At 48.4% G+C, this 24,621-nt stretch overlaps 1 long non-coding RNA gene across 1 annotated transcript in view; it reads right to left on the bottom strand.

Moving 5' to 3' along the window:
* The window catches only part of LOC135906596 (uncharacterized), a 75,257-nt gene extending 51,905 nt beyond the window's left edge, over positions 1 to 23,352 (bottom strand). The window contains exon 1 of the long non-coding RNA XR_010565794.1: positions 23,241 to 23,352. This is a non-coding gene — a long non-coding RNA (uncharacterized lncRNA). The remainder of the gene's footprint in view (positions 1 to 23,240) is intronic.
* Between the last annotated feature and the right edge of the window lie 1,269 nt (positions 23,353 to 24,621).

Here is a 24,621-nt window from a genome sequence, read left to right as displayed (position 1 = left end):
TCATCAGGCCGCTACCTATCGCCTGTTAGGTATGGCCGGACGCCAAGGGGCCCGTGGGTGCTACGTCATCCCCTTCCCCTCTCATGGTCGGTGCCCGTGGGTACCGGAGAGGTACCCACGATACCGGAGAGGTCACTCACCCGACGCTCTCCCCGCATTCGTCGAAGAGAGGTCATTCACCCGACCCTCTCCACGAATTCGTCGAAAAGAGGATCGACTTCTCCTTACCGTGCTTGGTATTGCAGGAGGTGGGGCCTTCTCTCTGTGCCTGTCACGTGTCATCGATGAAAGCAAGATCTCGCCCACGCGACTGTAGAGAGCCTATTTAAGGGGCTCCGAAATGTACTTGTGATATACTTCATACTTCATTCTCTTCTTATTTTCTTTCAACTACCTTTGAATAAACAGTGCAAGTTTCGCACTAGCAACACGTCGCCTCGCCCTTGCTTGGTCGCCATGGTCTACCGGATGCCTGCAGCTCGCCGACAATGCCACGCTACCCAATAAGTAATGTCGGTGGAGCTTCGAGAGACAGGTCGTTAGCAGGGGGATCGCCTACAAATGCAACAAACTGGTTGCTAATGGAGGGATCGCCCTGAGGTGCAACAAACTGGTGGCAGCGGTCGGATCGCCCCCATGAAGCACAACAAACTGACTGGCAGCGATTGGGATACGGAATCCTGAAGACCCCAACTCTGACGACAACTACGAGATCGTAGCCTCTTCGTCCTGGCAACAACGTTCGGAAAGACGGTGTCTGAATCATGACTGCATGTGGTCAGTGCACGGCTTTTCTTCACTGAGATATCACTTGGCTTTTATGAAATGTTTGGAAAGTACATAGCAGTGATTTTTCTTTAAACCGTTGACGGCAGTTTGAGTATGTCAAGGTTGTATAGAGTGAAGGTTTAGCAGCACTAAGGGCAGCCATGAACTTGAAGGCAATAAAGAAGCCGGAATTGTTGAACTTGGCCAAAGAACTGGGCCTCCAAATTGCCGAATCGAAGAGAAAGCCGGAGACCATTGAGGCGATCGAAGCGACCGGGGCAGACGACGAGGAACAGACCGAATGCCTCGAGAGCATTAAAGAAAAAGAAGAGCGCAAGCGCCTTGAGGAAAAATAAGAAGAAGAACGTAGGCAAAAGCACGAGAAAGAGTTAGCGGCATTGGACAAAGAGATACAATATTTGCAGCAGTTAAAGGAACAAAGACAACGCCTGTCTGAAAATTTTGTAGGCAGTACAGAGCAAAAGAATGAGAATGTATCTAGCAGACTTTCGCCAAAAGCCGACGAGAAAAGTATTGCCTGTGAGATTAACGGCCCAGTCATACTCGAACGGAAAGGGCTAGCTGCTAACGATGCCTTAGTGGCAACAAAGGCCTTTAAAGGCCAGACTGAGAGCGACGAGGTGCTGTGCCAACAGAGGACTGTAGAGACAGCTAGGCCAGCTGCGAACAAATTGGCAGAGTTACCACGCGTGTGCATCGCATCTCAAGGTAGCAAGGTCGTTAGCGAGGTACAGAATGCTGCGGACTTGACAGACACGAGCAGCTATGTCGAGTCAGACCTGCCTAAAGAAGTGAGGTGCCAGCTGGACGATGCAGTTGAGAGTAGTTCTCGGTATGGTGAGCTCCGTAGCTCACGAGAGAACAACTGCATGGTTCAGGGATCGGTGCGGCTCTCCGCCAGTCTAGGTAGCCTAGAGATGGATGATTTAATTAGGAATCATTCGGACTGTGAGTGTGAGACAGCGCTCGAGACCGACGGGCTGTGTGTCGATGCACAGCGTGAGCTGGGCAATGCAGTAGAGGGCAGTTCGCAAGAGTGCGAGTTGTATAGCTCTAGTAAAGCCTGCTGCATTGTGCCAGAGTCGGTTGAGCTGTCCGCCAGTCGAGGCAAAGATAGAGTCGATTTAAATGATAATCACTCAGGCTGGGCGGGCAAGAGACCGATCCGGGCCGATGAAATGTGTAACGGCCAGCACGAGAAGCCAGAAGGCAACATGAAGGAGAATTCAAAGAGAAAGCGCCGCGGAAACAAGCGCCGTAAGGATCTGAATGCGGTGGCTAAAGTAGCGAAGCCAGAAGGCGACATGAAGGAGAATTCAAAGAGAAAGCGCCGCAGAAAGAAGCGCCGTAAGGATCCGAATGCGATGGCTAAAGTAGCGAAGCCAAAGACGGCGACAGGCGCGAAAAGGCAAGGCGCGGCGAAAAGAAAGGTGCGGTTGTCACGGACAATGTTGACGGATCAAACACGTTCGAGCCACCGGTCAAAAGGGGACCGAGAAGCATGTTCTGCACGGACGCGGACAAAGGGCACGGGGCAGTTAAATTCCTCGTCGTTCCGTCGTTCTTTTGGAAGCTCAGCGTGCAGTACAAAGAAGCGCAAGGTGGCAAGACGAGACCAGGTGGGCAGTAGCGACGCGGTCAGTCGAGGTCATGATAAAAGCGGAGCGCCAGGACGCAATTTGGCAAGGGACTCTAACGTCTTGGGGGGGATGATAGTGAGTCAGCCCTTTTGTTGTTCCTCCGTAGCCAGAGTAGCTTTCGGTCCGCGACCTCCTCGAGTACGGCTCAAAAGTATGAGTCAGTTGAATACATTTGAAACGGGAGACCAAGGAAGCTTCCGTAGAAATGAAGTGTTTTGTTTTATTTTTGAACATTTGGAAATTTTCGCGATTCGAGACTAGAGTTTCTTTCAATATGTAAGGTATGAGCTCTGTTTGTGTTTTGTTAGAGCAGCTCGATATTTGAAAGACGCGGTTTTTTGCAAACATGTAGTATCGCGAGGTGTTCATTAATAAGTAGATAGGCTTTCAAATTTTGTGTGTAAGTAACCTGAGTATCAAGGTTATCGTTGAGAGGCCTACGGTAACGCGTGTGTGTTTTAGTTAACCTTCTTCGTTTTATGCGTTTTTTATTGTCTAAGGTTAAGCGCGTAAGCTTTCAGTGAGTGCATGCTTTGCACCGAGAAGCGTTTTTAGTTCCTTTAGCGTCTGTCCTGTGTGGACGGAAGGAAGCTGAATTATGACTGGGTTGCTCGTGTGTGTTGAGGGCAACCGTGTTCTGACTTCTTTAGTGAGCGTGCATAGAATGAGTTATTAGCAGACGCAATTTTTTAAGGGTTCTGTGGAGTGCGTAAGTTACGCCAGTTTAGTTGCTCGTTTAAGTTACGTGTCCTGTAGGGACTATAGGAAGAAACGTGAGTAGGCGTAATGAAAAGTTTGCCTACGACGCAAGTACGCGTTCTGAATAGTGACCACAAGGCTAGCGCGCTTGTGATTCGTACTTGTAAAGATGGCCAGACTGTTCAGTGGCACCAATACGTGCGATAAGTACGCCACTGCGATAGGTTGGAAGCATGCGGTTCGTGTAGTTTGGGCGGTGCAGAAGCTAGCTTGCTATATCGCTGGTTCAAGAAGGATCAGCTTACGGCAATGCCGACGGCTTAAGTCGTTGCCCCTAGAGTATCGAAAGCCTCATACTCATCCGCGTCTCCGTGGCATTTCTTTTGTTTCGTGCATTCATATGTTTCCGAAGTGAAGCCGATTGTTAGCTGATTTTAATAACCACGTCCTAACGCTTTCAAGAAATGGCCGTTTTTAGTGTTGAAGGGGGGAGGACGCGCGTAGGAAATGGGAAAGGTGTAGCGGGTTTTCTTTTTTTAAAAGCCGGGTGTGTCTTGGGGGAGAGTGGCCTTGTGCTCGCTGCTTTGTGGTTGTGGGTCCGGCACTGTTCTGTGGTGATTGCTTGCCCACGCAGGAGACGAAAAATGGCGAAACCAACTTCACCAGACCGGAATAGGGAGAAATGTCACAAGAGCGCCACGTGGACGGATGACCACTCCCGGAATCTACCTGCTACGAACGAAGGGTTCGTGACCTCTACGGAGAATCCTGAACCGAAACGCCGATCCCTCGTACAGCGGCTGCTGGCCCCTACACGTCGGGATCTTCCTCCCCCGCCGGAGAGTCTGTTAGGTATGGCCGGACGCCAAGGGCCCCGTGGGTGCTACGTCATCCCCTTCCCCTCTCATGGCCGGACTCCACGCTGCCGGAGAGGTCACTCACCCGACCCTCTCCCCGGATTTATTGAAGAGAGGTCAATCACCCGACGCGCCCCCCGGATTCGTCGAAAAGAGGAGCGACATCCCCTTCCCCTCTCAACTTGGTCGGGCACCGTGGTTGTGACGTCATCCCCTTCCCCTCTCATGGTCGGGCCGCGTGGGTGCTGCGTCATCCCCACGCTACCGGAGAGGTCACTCACCCGACGCTTTCCCCGGATCCGTCGAAAAGAGGATCGACTTCTCCTTCCCGTGCTTGGTATTGCAGGAGAGGGGGGGGGGCTTCTCTGTGTGCCTGTCACGTGTCATCGACGAAAGCAAGATCCCGCCCACACTATTGCAGAGAGCCTATTTAAGGGGCTCCGAAATATGCTTCTAACTTCATACTTCATTCTCGTCTCATTTTCTTTCAACTACCTTTCAATAAACAGTGCAAGTTTCGCACTAGCAAATCGTCGTCTCGCCCTTGCTCGGTCGCCATGGTCTACCGGATGCCTGCAGCGCGCCGACAACGCCACGCTACCCAATAAGGAAAGGTAGGACGAGCTTCGAAAGGCAGGCGCCGCTACTTCTCGGCAGCAGTACGGTACGCTACCCTGGAGTACGCAAGAGACAGGTCGCTAGCAGTGGTATCGCTTACCAATGCAACAAACTGGTTGCTAACGGAGGGATCGCCGCCCCTGAGGTGCAACAGGCGGTCACTCGACTTGCAACACAGAATAGCCATCCGCCAAATTTATGTCCTGCCGCGCACTTCGCCAATAGGCCCCACTCTTGCTGAAGCCAAAGACTTCCCCCTTTCACTTAGAGCGGAAAGGCGCGCCCTAAACCACGTCGAGCGCCTTCAACGCTCGCCGCAGGGGCAAAAGCTTGTCACGCGCTTTCACTCTCTCCCCCACTCTGGCATGGGACGGAGAGCAACTGACCTTCACTCCCTTGTGAAAATTCCGCCCGCCTGTGGCTGGCTCCCGCCCCTCCCCAATCGTTACCGCCCGCTTGACATCCGCACGACAGTGCCAGGGGTGAAAAGCAAGCGGAGCATACCCACTTGCGCGATTCTTCAAGAGATCGCCACCACCTTTGATGAGCGTCTGTCGGGTCGCGTTCTAGTTTTCACTGACGGCTCCGTTCTTAATGTCGGCTCCTCATCCGCAGCATGTGTGATTCCTGAACTTTCGCTGCATAAGGCGTGCCGCCTCTGCCGCGGCTCTTCCTCAACGCTTGCCGGACTCGCTGCCCTTAACCTGGCTGCAGATCTCCTTCTCGAGCGCCTCCCCCCGTCAGTCGCCGTACTCACGGACTGCCGCGCGGCGCTACTCACGCTTGCCAAAGCGGAGAGAGGCCCCCTCATTGCGCAGCGACTTTCTTTGAAGTTTAATTATGCGCAAGAAATGGGCTGTGATCTCCTTTTCCAATGCGTTCCCTCACATGTCGGAATCGAAGGTAACGAACAAGCCGAGCACCTCGCCATAGAGACTCACTCTCGTGTGACGCCTCTTTCCAATTTCGTCTCGCTGTTTTACACTGCACGCCAGCTGATATCAAATGCAGTTAGATTCAAACACCCGGACAGTCGCGTCGCCACTGGCGCACCCCGGCCGCTACCAAAACTCGGACTTTCACGCGCCGATAGGGCCCTTTTGCTACGCCTCCGTGTCGGTTGCTTCAACACAGCAGAGCGGATCTACCGTCATTCAGGAGCAATTAGTCCTGTTTGCCAGAACTGCACTGCTGGTGTTGATGAAACTCTGAGTCACATCCTTCTCGAGTGGGCTGCATATAGCTCCGCTCGTGAAGTCCTAATCGCCTCCTATCGAAGCCTTGGTCTCCCCACAGCCCGTCGCGAGGACTTCCTGTTCCCTAGGGGTTTTGCGGGCTTACTCAAAAGAGCCTTCCCAATTCTCATTGAGTTCTTTGAGGCCTCAAACCTATACACGTGGCCATAGGCCCCGTTTCAGGCTTCTTGTTTTTTTTTTCTCCATCATGGACTTACGCTCGTCTTTTTCCATCTTTACTTCTCGACACTCTTTTATTCCCATTACCCTTCCCCCGTGCAGTATTGTTGAGGTGGCCTCCTAAGCGAGAGACAGTTACGGTACTGCACTTATCTCTTCTTTTCTCATTCCAAAATCACTTATTACTACTCACTTGGCGCGAATCTCGATCGCAGCGCCCTCACAGTCCCCCAGAACAAGTCGCGCCCGGTTAGAGAGAAGTTGCTAGAGTGAACACGTAGCTATGAACGTTGACGTCGATGGTGTTGCAAGGAAAAAGCGATGCCGGATATCATGCGACACAGGGCCGTTAACGCTATCGCGTTAGATTACCGTGACCGTTTACTAGGAGCCATAACTGTAGTAGCGTGCGGCAACCGAGAAGCCGTACTCCAGAAAACGACAGTGGCAGGTGCAGAACAAGGAATCAGCGTTTATTCTTTAGCCCACGCTTTTTATAGGCAGCGGTTACTTATCCGCTGCTGATATCAGTGCCCGTGATGACGAAGTGGCACGGCATGCGCTTGGCGTTACGTCATCACATTCCTCCCCCCCAAGATCGTCGTCGTCATTACTATTTTCAGTGGCGGACATCGTGAGACCCATATCGGTCTGGTGGTTTCCTGGCACGCTGACTTCGGCGCAGTACTGGTGGAGGGTCGGAAGGTGCTTCGGCTTGGGTCTGAGGATGGTCATTGTGAGGAGCAGGCAGTGGCAATTCCTGCCCGTCTGGTGGTGGTGGTTCCGGCGTTATTGCACCCTCTGGGGGAGGTGCTGCCGTGTCCGCTTCATGATACGCCTGCTGAGGCATGGTTGGGGCCTCCCGATGACGCACAACGTCCTCAGTGCCGTGTCTACTCGGGGCCTCCGCACCCACGTTTGATCCTGCATGCTGGAAACTGCGCGAGCGTAAATGGTCAACATGAACGTGGCGGACTGTGTTCTGTGCTTTTACGAGATAGGTCACAGGGCTAACTGCCCGCACCACACACCCTTCAGTCCACGACACTTTCTCTTGCCTGACAGTCTTTACGTATACGCAGTCCCCTGCCCTGAATGAACGGAAACTCGATCTTCGTTGGTCATGCTGCCGCTTTACCGCTTCTTGCTTGCTCTGCATGTCGTCTCGAAACGAGGGCCTTAGCAAGGACAGTCTCGTGCGCGGTATTCGTTTCAGAAACAGTTCGGCTGGACACTTGCCTGTTACTGTGCTAGGTGTTGTCCGATATGCCAGCAAGAAGTCGTCCAGCCTCTCCCGCAGCGGTCTGCCGTTTTCTCCCTAGTCGTGCAACAGCTGCTTGCGGAGGCTCCTCTTAACGGTTTGCACCATCTTCTCGGCAGCTCCATTCGATTCCGGATGGTATGGCGGGCTGTACGTGCGCCTGATGCCACAGGCATCGAGGAAGTCCTGGAACTCCTGTGATGAAAACTGTGGACCATTATCAGAAATGACTTGTTCAGGGAATCCGTAAGAAGCAAATGGACTCCGCAAACGCTCGATAGTCTTCGCGGCCGTAGTTGAGCTCATAGAGAACACCTCAATACACTTTGAAAACGAGTCAACACACAAAAGGAATGTCGTTTTTTCGAATTCGAAAAAATCCAAACGCACTCGCTGCCAGCATCGGGCGGGAAATGGCCATGGCTCGAGCGGTGCACGAGGAGCACTGTTTTGCATTGGTTGGCAGATGCTGCACCTTTCTACCACTCCTTCTATGTCTGCATCTAGGCCTGGCCACCATAGTAGGCTACGAGCGAGCATCTTCATGCGTGATGCCCCGGGGTGTTCTGCATGCAACAGTCCCAGCACGGCGTCTTGCAACGTTGTTGGCACAATAACACGACTTCCCCACGTGACGCATCCCGATTCTAACGATAACTCCGTGCGTCTGCTATAGTACGGTATTAGTTCAGCGCCTTTGACTTGTGCTGGCCATCCTTCCAGTGTATATCGGTAAACCTTGCTTAGCGTGCCATCATACTTGGTTGCTTTAGCAACATCCATAGCCGTCAGTGGCGTAGTTTCAAAAACAGCGAGGGTATCTGTCTCCTCTATACTGGTTCCACTTAAAACAGGTAGTCTGGACAGTGCATCTGCAACTTGCATTTGAGATCCTTTCCTCTACTTCAAGTCGTAGCGATAAGAAGCCAAGATTAAAGCCCATCGTTGCATGCGAGCGGCTGCCAAAGATGGAACCTGCTTCCGTGGCCCTAAGATGCTTATCAGCGGTTGATGATTCGTGAACAACGTGAATGTCCGCCCATACAGATAGCGATGGAATTTCTTGAGGGCAAAGATTATCGCCAACGCTTCTCTCTCGATCTGGGCATAGCTACGCTCAGCTTGCGATAGGGTCCTCGACGCAAAAGCAATCGGTTTTTCTGTAGCATTTGGAAGTACATGAAAAAGAACCGCGCCGAGCCCATACTGCGACGCGTCACAGCTTAGCGCCAAGGGTTGCATTGGATCATAGCAAGTACCGGACTGGTCGTAAGCAAGTTCTTCGTTTCTCGAAACGCGAAAGCGCATTTACTTGTCCAATTCCGACGCTTGCCCTTCTTTAACAGCTCGTAGAGCGGCGCAGCTATGGTTGCCAAGTCCGATAGCAACTTAGCGTAGAATTTTACCATTCCAAGAAAAGACTTAAGTTCTGTACCATTCATGGGCTCGGGTGCATCCTTTATCGCCCTTACTTTCGATTCCAATGGCTTGATTCCCGCTGCTGAAATTCTGTGGCCCAGGTAGCGAACTTCGCTGCAAAAGAGCTTGCATTTTTCCACGCGCGGCGTCACATTGTGATCACCTTTCTACCACTTCTGCCACCTTTCTACCATGATAATCGTGTTAACACCTCTTCCAGCTTTTGCCGACAGCCATCAGCACTCGTACCCCCAATTATGACATCATCAATGTAACACCCTACTTGAGGGGCGCTTTTGAGAATCCTGTCCATGAGCGACTGGAATATGGCAGGAGCACTTCCAATGCCATAAGGGACACGCTGGTATTGGTAAAGACCTTGGTGTGTGTTCACAGTTAAAATCGCCTTCGCAGCTTCGTCAAGTTCTACTTTCTGGTAAGCGGTAGCAAGGTCAAGCACACAAAATACCCTTGAACCTGCTAACGTTGGGAACAAGTCTTCTGGCAATGGAAGAGGGTAATGCTCAGTGAGAAGCGCCGGGTTCACAGTGACCTTGTAGTCGCCACAGAGCCGCACTTTTGCTCCCCCATCCTTGGGTACTACCACTAACGGGGTTGCCCAATCGCTTCTGGTGACGTTTTTCAATACCCCAGTCCGTTCTAAGGTATCAAGTTCTTCAGACACAGCTTGCTTCAATGCAAAAGGCAGAGGACGGGCCTTACAAAATACTGGCGTGCTATTTGGCTTCAAATGAACTTGTGCCTAATAACCCGTTATGAACCCTATCTGAGGTGAAAACACTGCCTCAAATTTCTTCTTTAGCTCATCCACGGCATCGTCTTCTCTACAGCTCGAAGTTCTTGCCAGTTTAATTTAAGCTTTGTCAACCAGTTGCGACCAAGCAGACATGGCAGCCTTCTTCCCCCGTCATCTACTATCAGCCCAGGTAAAATATCAGTTTGATCGCCGTGCTCGACTCGCACGTTCACTGATCCTACAACTGGCACCAGCTCACCCGTGTATGTCCTTAAAGGAACAGTCGCTTTCTTGATAGCCAGTTGCGGAAACTTGTGCTGAAAAACCGACTTAGGCATGACGGTGACGGAAGCCCCTGGGTCTATCTGCATCTTTAGGGTTTGTCCTTCCATCCGAACAGTGACATAGTACGCTGCATTATTATTTGTCATACTGTATATTTCTTGCTCTTCGTCCGAATCGTCTGCCGGGCTATCGATTGCATTCAGTGCCTTTGTTCTGCCTGGGCGCTGTCTGCACATTGTTCTCAAGTGACCTTGCTCACCGCAGTTATGGCACTTATACTTGCGATACCGGCAGCTTTCCGCCGTGTGAAGTTTACCGCAACGGAAACACTCTAGGCACTCATTCTTGCCTCGATAGCGGTCCCTAGCTTGACTGCCTTGCTTTAGAACATCAACTTCTAATCTAGACTGCCTTTGTGAACTGCCTTGGTGCTCTTCTAATGCCATTTGCCGAGTCTGTGTGGATGCTAGTTCACGGTTTAACGCGATTTTGCACGCTTGTTCGAATGTCAGCTCTTCAGCTGTAAACAGCTCACGTTGTGTATCGGCGCATCGTAGTCCGGCAACTAGTCGGTCTCTAAGTGCTTCGTCTAGAAATTTCCCAAACTCGCAACTTCTGGCGAGGTGCTTCAGCTGAACCACAAATTCGGCTACAGTCTCTTGCTCAAGTTGCATCCTTCGGTTAAATCGGCACCTTTCTGCTATCACGGCCTTTCTGGGACTGTAGTGACTTTTTAGCAGAACCGTTACCTCGTTATACGTTTTGCTCGATGGGGAATGTGGAATCAACAGTTTCTTCAATACCTCGTACACTCGAGGACCTACTACCGTCAAGAATACAGCCAGTTTCTTGCCTTGAGCTATGTCATTTGCCGAGGCGTAAAGCTGAAATCTTTCCAAGTAGGACTCGAAGCTATCGCTTCCTTCGTCAAAGTTATCAATTTTTCCCACCTTCGCCATTGCAGCGCCGGCCCCGCGGTAGTTGTCTTCAGCAGCAATCGAAGAAGCAAGTGACAAGCCGTGCTTATCCCATCCTCGTCGCCAGTGTAGTAGCGTGCGGCAACCGAGAAGCCGTACTCCAGAAAACGACAGTGGCCGGTGCAGAACAAGGAATCAGCGTTTATTCTTTAGCCCACGCTTTTTATAGGCAGCGGTTACTTATCCGCTGCTGATATCAGTGCCCGTGATGACGAAGTGGCACGGCATGTGCTTGGCGTTACGTCATCACAATAACAATGGAGAGCGATGTTTGCGCCGGCGGATTGGACCTAGCAGAGCGAAAACGAGGTTCACAAAAAATACCGCTTAGGTTCGGAACACCGTAAAACATGCTTAGATCTAGGGCTAACAGGGCAAGATTGTAGGTCTTCCTCGTTAGGGAGCTTTTCAGCGCGCGAAAACTGCACAGGGACTAAAAAGCGTCCGGGCCGTGTTGCATGGGTTTTGCGTCCGAAAGTAGACGATGAAGATTCTCTCTTTTGCCGCACGTTTGTTTTCAGCGTATATACAAGCATTTGTGATCGTCTGGCAATGGCCGGCATGGCTTACGCTTTCGAAAATCTTGGCGTCTGTTCGTGGCGTCCCATCGTGGTAGTCGGAGCCAAATATGTGTCAATGAAAACGTGGCACGCGTCAGTCATTTGTCCTCCATGCATTCATGCTTTCAAGCGAGAGGTAATAATGCCAGGATTCGAAGCATTCCTTGGAAATTATTACAAGTCTTCGCCATATAGTATGTAAAAAGCGTTGACAGATGGACAAGTGGGCACGGGTTCATTTTTTTGACAACAGCGCGGTAGGATAGGACACAAGGAAAGAAGTGAGCTCTTCTGCGCTAGTCAGTCTGTTGTTTCCATGTGTTCCATCGTATCACACGCAATTTGTTAAAGAAGGATGAGGTCATATAGTATGCATGGTTTTGTATTTGATGGGTCATTGCTCTCCACGCGAAGTTCGTAATAGCCAATTGTCCTTGTTAGTAATTTCGCCCGTTCAACACTTTCACTCGTTTCGCCTATTAAAGCAATTTTCCTCCAACTTTAAGTATCAGGATGACGCATGCTAGGGGTTTAGGTTTCTGAACGTATGCCTTCGGTAGAGCTTTATTTAGAACTACTTCTGTGTACGGCGGTGCTCCAACAATGGATGAGCGCACAAATCTTGAAGGAGATTTGTGAAATGACTATTTATTTTACAACGCATCTCGCGTGCTTTCCAGAGATGCATGTTAAATGAAAAATTTAGGAGCCATTCTACTTTCAGAAAGTTGATCACCAGTGAAGCTGTAGCACATTACACCGGGTTAGACAAGGATACATACATTTACTTTTATCGTCATTTATTTTCACCGTGTTCTATTGTGGTGACTGCTGCGTATGATACGGCCGCGCCAGCCCTACCTAAAGCAGGAAATATAGGACAAGAATTATTGTAGTGGCCCTTTCTTTGCACCTATAAACGCCTGTTTTAACTTTGGTACCGATATTGATTTTCCATATCCTAAAAGTACCTTTTTTGCGTTTTGTCCTAGCCTTAATTCGTTTAAATGCTATCACGCACTGCCGAACTTCACTGGAGATGTCTGGTTATCATACGAACCATTTGCAGGTTTCGATGCTGGTATTGTCAGCACCGGTGAAGAGCGGAAACCGCACTACACGAAGATTCATTTGCAAGTGACTTAGCACACTTCTGCCCTCACTTCATGTTTCTAGACGACGTCATGGAGAATTTTTAGTGCTCGGGCGCAACCATATGACGTGCTACGCAGGGCTCATTTCGAGCGCCCAGAGAATGTTTTGCACCGTGCCCTACAGGCATGTTGCTGATAAACTTTCATCTATATCGGACGCAAATCCAGGTTTCCAGTGCTGAAAGAACTGTCAGTTGTGCTGACCTGTGAACATTCTGGAATTCCGGAAGGCGTTGGATCATCGAGCAGTCCGATGTTCACATATGGGCGCGGAACTTCAGTGGAGCTTTATTGTTCTTTCCCTCATAGAAACGATTACTCAGTGAAAGAAGGCGCAACAGGAAGCTCGGGAATATGTAGGTGATACTTGTTTGTCGCTGCTATCACAGCTTATGTAGTTACACTATCCCATAAAACTTGCAACGTCCAACTTGCCTCTTTCCGTTTCATATTATTTGACCAGTATTCTTTCATTGCGATAGCAATTATGAGGACACTCCAGGCGCATTTCTGCCGTCGCCGTGAGGTTCCGTATGAGTGAAAACATGTGAGGGTGAGCCAGCGAACGCGGTTCAATCTCGCGTGCGCGAGCGAGAAACGCGGCCCGGATGCGTGCCCTCTCTTGTGGCGCGCGAGACAAGGGTGTGGGCGATGGAAGAAAGGCGTTCTTCTCCGGCTGCTGCCAGGGTGTCTCGATGTCCTCCTCGCTCGCCACTCCGTACAGAGGGGAGATAACCGCGATGCCTACTACGGCTTGCAGAATCAAGCGTCCTTCCTTTCTTTAGATCACTATCATCCTACTACGGCGTTGGCCACGCGAGTCGCAGTTCTCCAAGTAGACGCCCTTGGCGGACGCCGTAGGGACGAGTTGCCGGCGCTCGTGTGTCTCGAAAGCACGCGCCCTCGCAGGCCTCTTCTTCAAAGCGATCTGCGATGTTTGCAGAGTGCGCGTAGTGCCGGCAGCTTCGTATGCGCTGTGATTTAAACGTTTCTTACGCCTTGAAGTGACAGATGCACAAAGGTCCATCGACTCTCGACTACCGCCGCGATTCGTAACATCACCGTTTTCCTAGACAATTTGCGCTGTCATTGAGCGAGAGCTGTTCATGTTAACTTGTGCGCGCATGGCACCATGCCGTTTAATTTAGTTAAAACACGCCACGGCGGCTTTTTTTTTTCTTTATTTCCAGCTTGGCTACAAGCCTCAAAAGAATTTGTCATCACAGATAACACCAGTTTTGTATATCTTAACGTATCCAGCACTGATACCACATCTTCATCGCAGTCAATCGTCTTGTACACTTCAAATACTTTCACAACCATTTCCACAAAATATTTGTACACAGATCGGCCTTTAACATCATAGTGTCTCATGCTAACAGGCTACGCCAGACTGCGTGCAGCCTGAGTAAAAAGATGGATTTAATCTGTTCAACATCGCGTTTAGGTGGTAAAAAACGAATGCGATGTGGGTTGAGGGCTAGGCGTATATTTAAATTTCTCTGTAATATTTTCCAAAAGAATATGACGTTATTACCATCACGGAAATCATGTTCGATCGTTTCAGCTTTGTTACACAGAATGCATCTGCTTCCCCATGACACATAAATCCCTCTTTCTTCTGACTACGTTTTAACTGGCAAAGTTCCCGTGTGAAGATTGAAAAAAAAGTTTCAACATGCGTGGTATCCACATATCTTCAACCCTTTAAGCCAAGACTTGCCCAAGCCTTTCCGACGCCACGGCGCCTCCACGGTTCTGGCGCACCAAAGGTTTTGCTTCGAGCGTGCATCCTTGCACACGGCAAGTTGCAGCCCCTCTGGCCGACTAAATGTGTGGCCGAGTGCGTACGTCGTTGAGCACGTGACTGCGCAGCCCATGAAGAGGAGGTAGTGCCACGTCATGAGTGTATAAAGCATTTGTACAAAATAAAAATCATTAATGTTCAACTGAACGACGCTGAGCGGTCCTTGGAGTTATTAACTACTCGCGGACAAGCGAGCGCGTTGAGATGCTTGGAGCGTTTTAATTTGCACTTACAAAGGCGCAGTTAGAACGCGGCGAGAGGTTACGCAGACAAGAAACGCGCAGAAAAAAATTTGGTCAAAGGACGTATGAGCTTTTCGTATTCTCGCACCTGAGCAGCCTTCTGCCAAAATTTCGGTGTCTTACAACGCTGGTGGTAAGGAACGCCGGCTGCGGATTGGCACGCCTTGCGTCAGTTTGGGGAATAAAACAAGGCCCACGGCAAATCTGCGGCGATTATTAGCCTCCTTAGTTGGATTTAGGTTGACATGCTGTGACGTTTACTATCGTTTCCGCTTACAGCAGTGCATGGTGTGGCATGAACACAGCTCTCAGAAGCGCTGACGTGTGTGGGCGCAGTGCTTCGTGGAAGCAGCGACAGCAAGAACGGTGCCCTGTCTCCGGCCACGCTCCCCCTAAACTGATTGAGGAGTGCTGCGTCCACTTAGCCCCGTCGCTTTTGCAATCAAACGCACTTCGCGCGTCCGTGGAGACTTTTTAAACACCCTAGTGCAGACGGCGCATGCGCCATTGTCCCCAGGGCATGCGCTTTTCGAAAGATGCTCGCGCCTGGCAGCGCATAGGGTTTTTGTCATGAAACGCCCGGGGGTGCTACCGTGGACACTCACAAATTCCACAGTATTGTCCAACTCGCCATCTCGTCAGCTCCGATGGGCCCAGAGTAGGCCCAGAGGACTGCTACGGCATCTCTTCTTGGCTCCAAATGCCACCATAACCAAATTCCACGATATGGTGGAATTTGACTATGGTTTACCAAAGGTACCAAATAAAGTAACGACTGCACTCGCCATTCAGCCGCGGCAAACCAGTTGACCACCTGGTATTCTACGACGAGAGAAAGTTCAGTTAGTTTGTATGGATTGATGTTAGAAAAAGGTAGACCTACATACAAAAATTACGACTGTTAGTGCCAGACACTTCTATGCGCTCTATGGCCGCAGTGTGTTCATTACGGAAGGAAACTTTCGGCCACGCATTTTTGACCCGCACGTTAGCTCAGGCAAAAAGAGTATTGTCTCTCATACTTTACTACAGGTACCTGTTTTTGATATGTAGAGATAAGGGCGCCTATGCGTTGGGCTCAATGTATGTAGCTTTGTTGCACTTACCAGTGAAATTTATTCGTGAAAGGTTCAACTCTAAAGAAATGTTCCTACCAGGTGGAGAATTCCACTGCATACAGCCTATTGTAACTACCAGAAGGCTTAACTGGAAGTCTTTCGGGACCTAGAGCTATAGTGCCTAGAACATACTGCTGGTGCAAAGAGCTCCGTGCCCGTGCCATGCGCTCTATGATTACCAAGAAAGATTTGACCATGCTTGCCGCTCGGAAAGACATGCTGCTGCCAGCCATTTAACGTAAGTTCATGTCGAATACATTTTGCCGGTTCGCTTCAATTAACAGAAACATCATGCAGAAAGACACATATCATCGGGTGGTCATTTCCTCTTTCGCAAGTATCTAGAACCGGTTGCGGCTGCATTTTTGTTAACGGCTTACCTGTTCCTCAACCTCTTACAGCGGGCCTCTCTGTAACTTCGCGCTTAATTAAATTGCATAGAAACGCCAGAGAAACAATACTAAACAATACCTTCATCCGGAAAAATTGAACTGCTAACCGTGCAAGCAACGCTTTTATAAAAAAAACTCAGTGCCCTGCCACTCTGTGAAGAAGGATGACCAGCGAAGCTGTGTAGTGGGCCCCTTAATGGCGAACTGCCCGTCTGCCGCGGGTCGGTCCGGCATTGCACTATCTTCGGGATGGGCCCTCGTACGGGGAGTGCTTAACGCCTGCTTCACTTCCATGGCGGGGCGGGTCGGCATTGCACTACCCCCAGGATCGGTCCATGTATGGGGAGTTTTTTGCTTACAACGGCCCGAAAATTTCCATGGACGGTAGAGGTATACAGCTTCGCTGCAAAACGGATAGGTAATTCACCAACAAACTCTAGAGTATTGGGTATTTACGGTGTACCACTACGAGCGACAGGGCTTTCTTTTAGTGGTGGCGATTGTCTTCGTCATGTTGACAAGCAACGCCCACACAACAATGTTTCTGATAAAGACCGCCAAATAAATTTTTCGGATGTGACATGTCGTAAAGTTTCTTGTCGTTGTCAAAATCGTTCAAGTGAAATGCGCTCGACTTCCTTTTTTCGTTCCGATGCGTTAGGAACGCCTTTGGAGCCCTCTATGGTGCGTTTTTCGCGTAATTTCTGCACTCTGTTGCAGTTGCAGCTATTCCGAGGGTTCCGAAAGTGCCGGACGACCTTTATTGTCCTGCACTTTGTACGGTTCTACCTAGCACGGGAACGTTGGAGGCTCAAACTACCTTTTTTATATACTTTGAGGGAGCAAGCGATGTAAATGCAGCCTGAGTCCAGTTGTGCTAAAGAGCATCGTTTGGGCTGGGTGTGTATCTGCACTCTGTTTATCACTCAGAACAACTTCCTAGAACATAATTAGACCCCACCGGTACGTTGCGTAAGGTGTCAGTGGCTGCATTTTAGTAAATAAAAGCTTCGAGCGGAAGCTGCCCTAACCTCGGTATTTCCTGTACTCTTCTTGCTGGAAGTAGAGAGTGCGCGTGGCCGACGTTAGAGACGTCGGTCGCCACAAGGTCTTTTTCGCGCATACTTGTCATCCACCTTTGCAGCAGGAGCAGGTTCGCCGGAACCACATGAAGTAAGATGCCACCACAACGTATTCGTGCATAATTACAACACTGGAAGGAAAACACAACAACTTCGGCGTCGCGCAACCATCAGAACAGCCAATCCCGAAAGACGCATCAAAACGAAAGTTTCCCTCAGAAGTACCCACTGAGGTGCGCAGCAAACATGTACCAACTACGCGACGACAACACTCGAGAGGTGACAAGGCAAACGAGCGTCGTGATTTACATGAGGAAAATGAGTCGGGCTAGTCGGGCACAGGGACTGATGTCAGATAAAGGTACAGTACACCTGCTACATATACGCATGCATGTATGCTATAGATTGAAACCCACAACATAGACGCCGTTTGCGTTGCAATTTTCTCTGCACATTTGTGCGTGTCTTCACGCCCACATTGTGCTAACGTGACCGCCTGGACTAGCGACGCGCCGGCGTGTCTTGGCACTGTGTGCTCAGAGTGCGAACATCTGTAACCAAACTGGTCCTTTATTAAGCTGGAGGTTGTCACCGCGGCACAGTGTACCAGACGCGCACTCCAAGGGGGCCGTGAGTATTATTATAAGCACGGACAATTTTCGCAGGCAATGACCTTAAAGCTACGGAGGCAAATCGCGCAAAGGCAAGCACGTTCCTGAAATAAAACGCCTTATCATATCCGTTTGTTTAACTATCTTGGACAGAGCTCACTATTTACTTACTGTCAAACGCGTGCGGTTTCAGTGGCCCGTCAATAAACAGAATATTAAACACGCCGGAAAGGGAGTAAAGGAGGGGAGGCCACGTAGCAGTTGCAAGGTGAGCGCACATGCAGCTTCTGTGTACAGTAAATTATTATAAAAAGAAAACGAAGTAAATCACCACAGCACGGGAGCTTGCTTGTGTAGCCGGCTTGTGAGTGCTTACTCCGAGTATCGAGATTTAATCCCAACCCGTCAGCGTTTTCATTTGCGGGGCAGCTGCATACGATTGTCGTGGATAACCTATCTGATTTTCCATCCTAAATTTACATGCTCTCGTCAGTGGAAGCGATAGCCTTATACCGCACCAGTAGCGAGTACGTCTGGGAGCTCACAATAGAAAAAAACACAAAACAAAATAGATGTACTATAAAGTACGCAGTCCCACATACCCTCCTACAGTAACTCTTAAGGTAAACGCCAAGAGTCAACAAAATTGTTAAGCAAGTGCGGTAAAATTTGGGGGAAGGAAACCACGTTTAGTGCATCTGCACTAATAGTGCCGAAAAATATAAACCCGCTGTTGCTGCTTTCGAAAATCTCGTTATTTTTGTGATACTCGTCACACCCAGTTGAAAAAGACAACAGGAATTCTTGTCCCAAGTACAGAAATTTCTGTCGCGACTACAGAAATTTCTGTTGCACAACAGAAGTTCCTGATGTTTCTGTAGTTGCGACAGACATTTCTGACGTTACGACCGAAATTCGGATGTCGCAACAGAAGCGTTTTGTCGCGTCAACAAGAGTTCTGAAGTCGTTACAACAGCTTTCTATCGTGACAGCGATTCTGACGTTACGACAGAAACTCTGTCGTCGCAATAGAAAGATTCTGTCGCGACGACGAAGAGTTCTGAAGTCGCAACAGAAACTTTCAGTCACGACAACAAGAGCTCTGTAATCATAACAGCTTTCTATCGTGACAGCGATTCTGACGTTACGACAGAAATTCTGTCGTCGCAACAAAAAGATTCTGTCTCGACAACGAAGAGTTCTGAAGTTGCAACAGAAACGTTCTGTTGCGACAACAATTCTGTAGTCACAACAGCTTTCTAACGTGACAGCGACTTTAACGTTACGACAGCAATTCCGACGTCGCAAAAGAAACACTCGGTCGCGACGGCCAAGAGTTCTGTCGTCGCAATAGAAACGTTCTGTCGCGACCACAAGACTGTATGAAGTCGCAACAACAACTTTTTATCGCAATAGCGATTCTGACGTCGCAACAGGAACTGTCTGTCGGGACTACACAAAAATGTGCTACTTTCTGTCGCAGTGACATAAGTTCTGACGCCTCGACAGAAGCGCTTTCCGTCGCGATGCTTTAAAATTGTATGTCAGTTTCGCATAGCTGGTGTACACTGTACTTTTCTCTTGCACTGTATTCAATCGTGCTTCTCTGAAGCCGGCAATGCTGATAGCACCGAAACCGGTATTAAAGTCGACGTGGCCAACTGTTTTAATTGTGCCTTACGATGAGGCACTAGAAACGCCATACCGGCCTCATCAAGATCATACCATCTGCGGGAATGGCTGCGTATCCGTTTTACTTTATTTGGTAAGATGTGGCACACAGGCCTGTAGACTTACATGTGCCGTTACACTGACACATTAGTTAATTTCCCAGAAATATTGCATAAGCTTTTGCGAAGCGAAAAGGAAGTATTGGGTTGTTTCTTAAAGTTGCGTGAAAAGCTGTCTCGCTCTGGTCTCATTATTCTGGTACAGCGCTGCCGTGAGAAGCCAGTATGCTGTCAGAAAAACACTCATCCACGAATGTTCGTGTAGCTATTTTGCATTGAACACACGAATTATATACGCGCTCGAAAGTGTAAAGAACGAGAGACAACTGTCGAAATTAGCAGTAACAACCCTAACAGTCACCGTTGTCTATTTCTGAATTTCTAATTTATTATGGATATCATGCATCAAAATTGATGCTCTAGCGCTCCACGATGCACCTGTCAATGGCAACAACACTTTTTCTCTTCTAGAGATGTGGCAGTTGACGCGGTGGAGTGATAGCGGAACTTGGCTCTTTAAATGCAAATGTAAACATCAGGTCATCGTACTATTGACATGGCCGAAATGTGCACGCGAAATACATGTTCGGAGTGGTGCAGTGTTCGTTTGAGAAGATCCCGCAAGAAAACTGAGTCATGGCAATCCAAGAAGATGTGCTCAGTAGTTTCAGGTTTCTTACATATGATGCAGTTAACTGACCATGGAACAAAGAAGCCCTTGCTTCGCAGCCATGGCTTCACAAGGAGAGTGCCCGAATGCAATTGAAAAAAGAAGGTTTTCGCTGAAGATCTAACCGGCATTCTTCTAACGAGTTTCAGCACATTGCGTTCAGGTCCTAAATTATACATCATACGGTAAACAGGATGCGGCAAAAAAACATCAACCAGATCACTATAAAGTTTCTTACGCGTTACTGAAGTCTAAAATTCATTCGAAAAATGCGCTTTCAATGAAGAAAAGGACATAACTTCCCACAGAAAGCCAATTGGTGTTCGAGTGCGTTCATTTGTTTATGAGGCAACCCACTCAGGCAAAGAAGAACTCAATCTCCCTTGAAGAACAGTACGCAGAAATATATCAGTTTGGTCCCTTAAGAAAAAGAACCTACTAAGAATCTGTTTTAAAAACAAATGTGTTAATCTTAGTCCTCCATTCTTCACCAAATGAAACAAGTTACACCGGCTAGTTCTCTCCCACGTGGATCTCCATATATATACCGCAAACACTCTGTGAAGTTTCTGCACCGAAATCCTTGGCATGCTTAACACTTGTAGTACATAATACACCTTTGTAACTAAAAACAAATTGCAAACACTAGCTCTTGTGCAATATTATTTTTCTGCACCAAGTGACCTACGTTGCACGCGTTTGATTGGTGTTGAAAACAAGGTAATAAATAAAAAAAAGGAGTAGTGCAGTGGTAAGATGCTGCGTTCGGAATCGTGAGGTCGCAAATTCGAATCCTCGCCGGGGTCGTTCTTTTTTAATTTTTTTTTACTTTTATATTGCTACGGAACAATATGTGCGATCATGAAAAGGCGAGCAGTGCGAAGACGACGACGACGATGAGAAGCTAGCGCGGGCTGTTGCCTCTTGGCGAAGCGCAGCGTATTTTCTTGCAAATATACTTCTACATAGCTTTTCGTCTGCGTCTTCCTACGTAACAATATTTTTCTTTTTTGTAATAACAAATTTACATAGCCCTAAGGAGGCCTTTGTCAATTTTTAATTAAATGTTGATGAAGAACTACAGAACTATCTACTACAGGACGTCAGACAACAGAACTACAGACAATAGTACTACAGAAACAACGTCCCAAAATACGACAGACTGAAATTTCCTGTTGTGTTTTTCAACTGGGCAGTCAGAGTTATTAACGCATTGTATTGATTTTAACATTAATTTTCCTCGTGCACGGCTCTCGCACGATTCAAAATATAATGCCAGAACCTGTGTCACCATGACTGTCGACGGTAATACGCTTAGCAAATCAGGCAATGTAGTGACGCATCTTATTGCAGAAATCATTGGAATTTAAAACAGCTACCGGTCTTTGTAATACTTCGGTGGTTTCGGCTACATGCGAGATACACTGTCTTCGGCATCGACCCGATTTGCTATAGAACTTGCGTGCGAAAGTCATCCATAAGCATGACGTAATGGAGATGACTATATGATAGCAAAGCAGTGTCTACGAGGCGACCACGAAGGAATGGCGTCACTAAAACGACAGAGAACGTATGTGATGACACTAAAGAGATGGCGATTCTAAAATGTTGAGAACGACAGAAAGCTGAGTTAGTTGGCAGGGATTCATAATGCTAAGAAGAGGTAAGGCGTGCAGACACGGACACAAGAGAAGTGAACCACACGAACGCGATCGCGTTGTCCACTTGTGTCCGTGTATGCACGCCTTACCCCTTTTTTTGTAAAATGTTCACTATGATATAAAGAAGACAGCATGACAACGATGCTAAAAGGAGAATGGGATGACGTTAGCGTGGCGATGGCGATATGGCGACAACCGGATGACGAACCTGGACTGACGACGATTGTACGGCGCCAGCGGTATTGCAACGTATTCATGGCAGCGATTGCTCAGCGTCGACTCAATGACGGTGATCGCTTGGTAACCGAGGCAGAATCCTGACTGAATGACGTCAGCATAACTACGATAGAATGAAGAAGCAATGACGTCGGCGAAACGACGCAGCGGGTATGACGAAAATGGGACGACTATGACGTACTGACGATGGAAAAACGACAGCGTTACGAAGATCGCAAGACGAAAATGTGGTATAACGATGACTGTGTGACAAGGATAGCTTGACGAGAGCGAGATCAACTTAATATGACGATGACGGGACGACCGCAATTTCATCACGATCATGGTATGACAAGAAACGAAATAACAATTGTGTCACAACAATCTGAGAAAAAATCACGAGGAACGTATAACGATGATGGCGCGACGACCACTGTAATAATAGAGACTCCATGACGATGGCAGTGGTCAGGATGACGGCACGACGAGAGGGAAATGACGAAGCGCGTGTCAGGAAGACGAAAGAAAAGCGATGACCTCACGACGCCGGTTGAAAACTAACGCACAAAGACTATGTGATGACTATGGTGTTACAATCACTACATGACAAGAGTCGGATGACAAAAGTTGAATGAGGAATGGGCATAGACAACGACGGATCCCGAGTGCGAGCACAGGTCTAGTGGTGCAAACTATTAGACAGCTTGGGTACTGAGTGAGCATAGAAGATGTCACGATGACAGCCGGACTAGAGTCAACTGACAAAGCTGGAAGGACTGGCGAAACGAATACGACGGCATCACTCCACGAGCAGACAATTGGTTTTTCAAGTTGGCAGACAACCTCGGCCACTGGCAGGATGTATCACGACGACGACCGGTCAGCACAAGTGGCTAGATCGATTCAAAATCCCTCAAGTAGTCAAAGATTGCTACTCACATTAAAAACACTTAGGCGGCCGGGCCTGGTCTTTCACAACACGCAGCTTATTGCAATAACGGAGACGTAAAACTAAGGATAACTCTTTTTGAAGAAAACATTTCCCCGAAATATTTTACTGACGCTATGCAGCAGTATGGCTCATACGAAAAGGCACTGCTCCAGAAATACCAGCTAACGTCTTAATCTATTAATTCACCCAGACCAGCGGTCAGCCCGTTATTAAATTAAAACAAGGTCGTGCTCTGACGTGCCACGCTTTCGACTGGCAGACAGCAGTAAAGCGTGGCAATGCCTCTACGACGGCTTCCTAGAGATACGGCAATATCGATCAAACTCACCCATTTTTCCACCTTTCTCACAGACCAGACGCTAGGAGCTCTTGTTGCCGAAGCACGTACAAAATGGCCGTCAACACAAAAGGAATGCGCGCGTGCTTTCTGTCCTTTTTTTTTCCTCTACTATTTATGTACCAGCATGGTTGAGAAAGAGGCAGAAGGATGAACACTTTGTGTATCGTTCTAACTGTTGTAGTGAAGTCGTGCGGCTGCATCGGAAGATAAGTTGCGTTCGTGCTGCTCGTAATCGAGATACTACTAGAAAACAGTACTAAATAAAAGCGCCGGCTCTAGGACCGTGAGAGGTGTTCCCCACTGCTCGACTAGAACATCGGCGCCATGACACAACGGGCTACGATACTGCCCCCCTCCTATGCCTGTTGTTGTGGCATATTTCATATCATATATTTATTTATTACTTATATTATATATTATATATGTCATTCATATATATATATATTTATTATCATATCATATATTTATCAAATATCATGTCATATTTTTGTTCATCTTGTGTCCACGTGGTATACTGTAGGAGTGAAATTACATTCTATGCACAGCGGCTAGGAACAGAAATGTATCTTTTAAGTGACTGCACAATTAATTATTTCGTCATCTTCAAGCTCTCATCTTTCTTCCTCTTTGGATCCAAGTTTGAGCCGCACTACAATGACTGCTCTTTGCCGTATAAGCTTTACTTGGGTGCTTAGAAGCTTTGTCAGGCAATTGGTTATCTCTGTATCAAACTTCTAGGCAACATTAATTTAGGTTGTCCGCGTAAACTTCAAACTTGTTCCAGAATTTAAACTTTCCCTCACGAAACTGCGCTGTGTTCTCCCAATAAAGAATTATTGATGCAGGTCACATCTGTTTTGCTGCTTTTTGCTGAATATATCGTTACACCTAAATTCCTTCACAATATTCTTTTTTTTCTCGTACCTCCATCCTTGCAACATTAAAAATGAAGTTATTAGAAGCTCCTTTTCTCCACCTATGAAGTTCACTTAGACCCTTTCACTCAGGGGACCTAACGCAGCCGTGACCACTGGAAGCTTACACGCTGCATTTCTACAACTTCTGCAGTTGGTGACTGCCTTGCATCAGACCATAAAGGCAACGCGTTCTCGTATCGAAGACAGAACTTGCGTACATCACACCTGCCCAGTTTTTATCGATGCTTCGTTTTGCCAAGAGCCACTGGCCTTATCAGCGCTGCCAACTGTTGACCACTTGTGGCGACCGGAGCCATCGCAAGACAGCAAACTGCTTAAGCTCCGGCTCGCCACTTCGGGATCTGGCACCGCCAGGGAGGCAACATGTTTAGACGCTGTATTTCTGTATTTCTGCAGCTTCTGCAGGTGGTGGCTGCCTTTCATCAGGCCTG

Source organism: Dermacentor albipictus, chromosome 5, assembly GCF_038994185.2.
Source record: "Dermacentor albipictus isolate Rhodes 1998 colony chromosome 5, USDA_Dalb.pri_finalv2, whole genome shotgun sequence".
NCBI classification, from domain to species: Eukaryota; Metazoa; Arthropoda; class Arachnida; order Ixodida; family Ixodidae; genus Dermacentor; species Dermacentor albipictus.
This window is presented reverse-complemented; position numbering and strand designations above follow the sequence as displayed.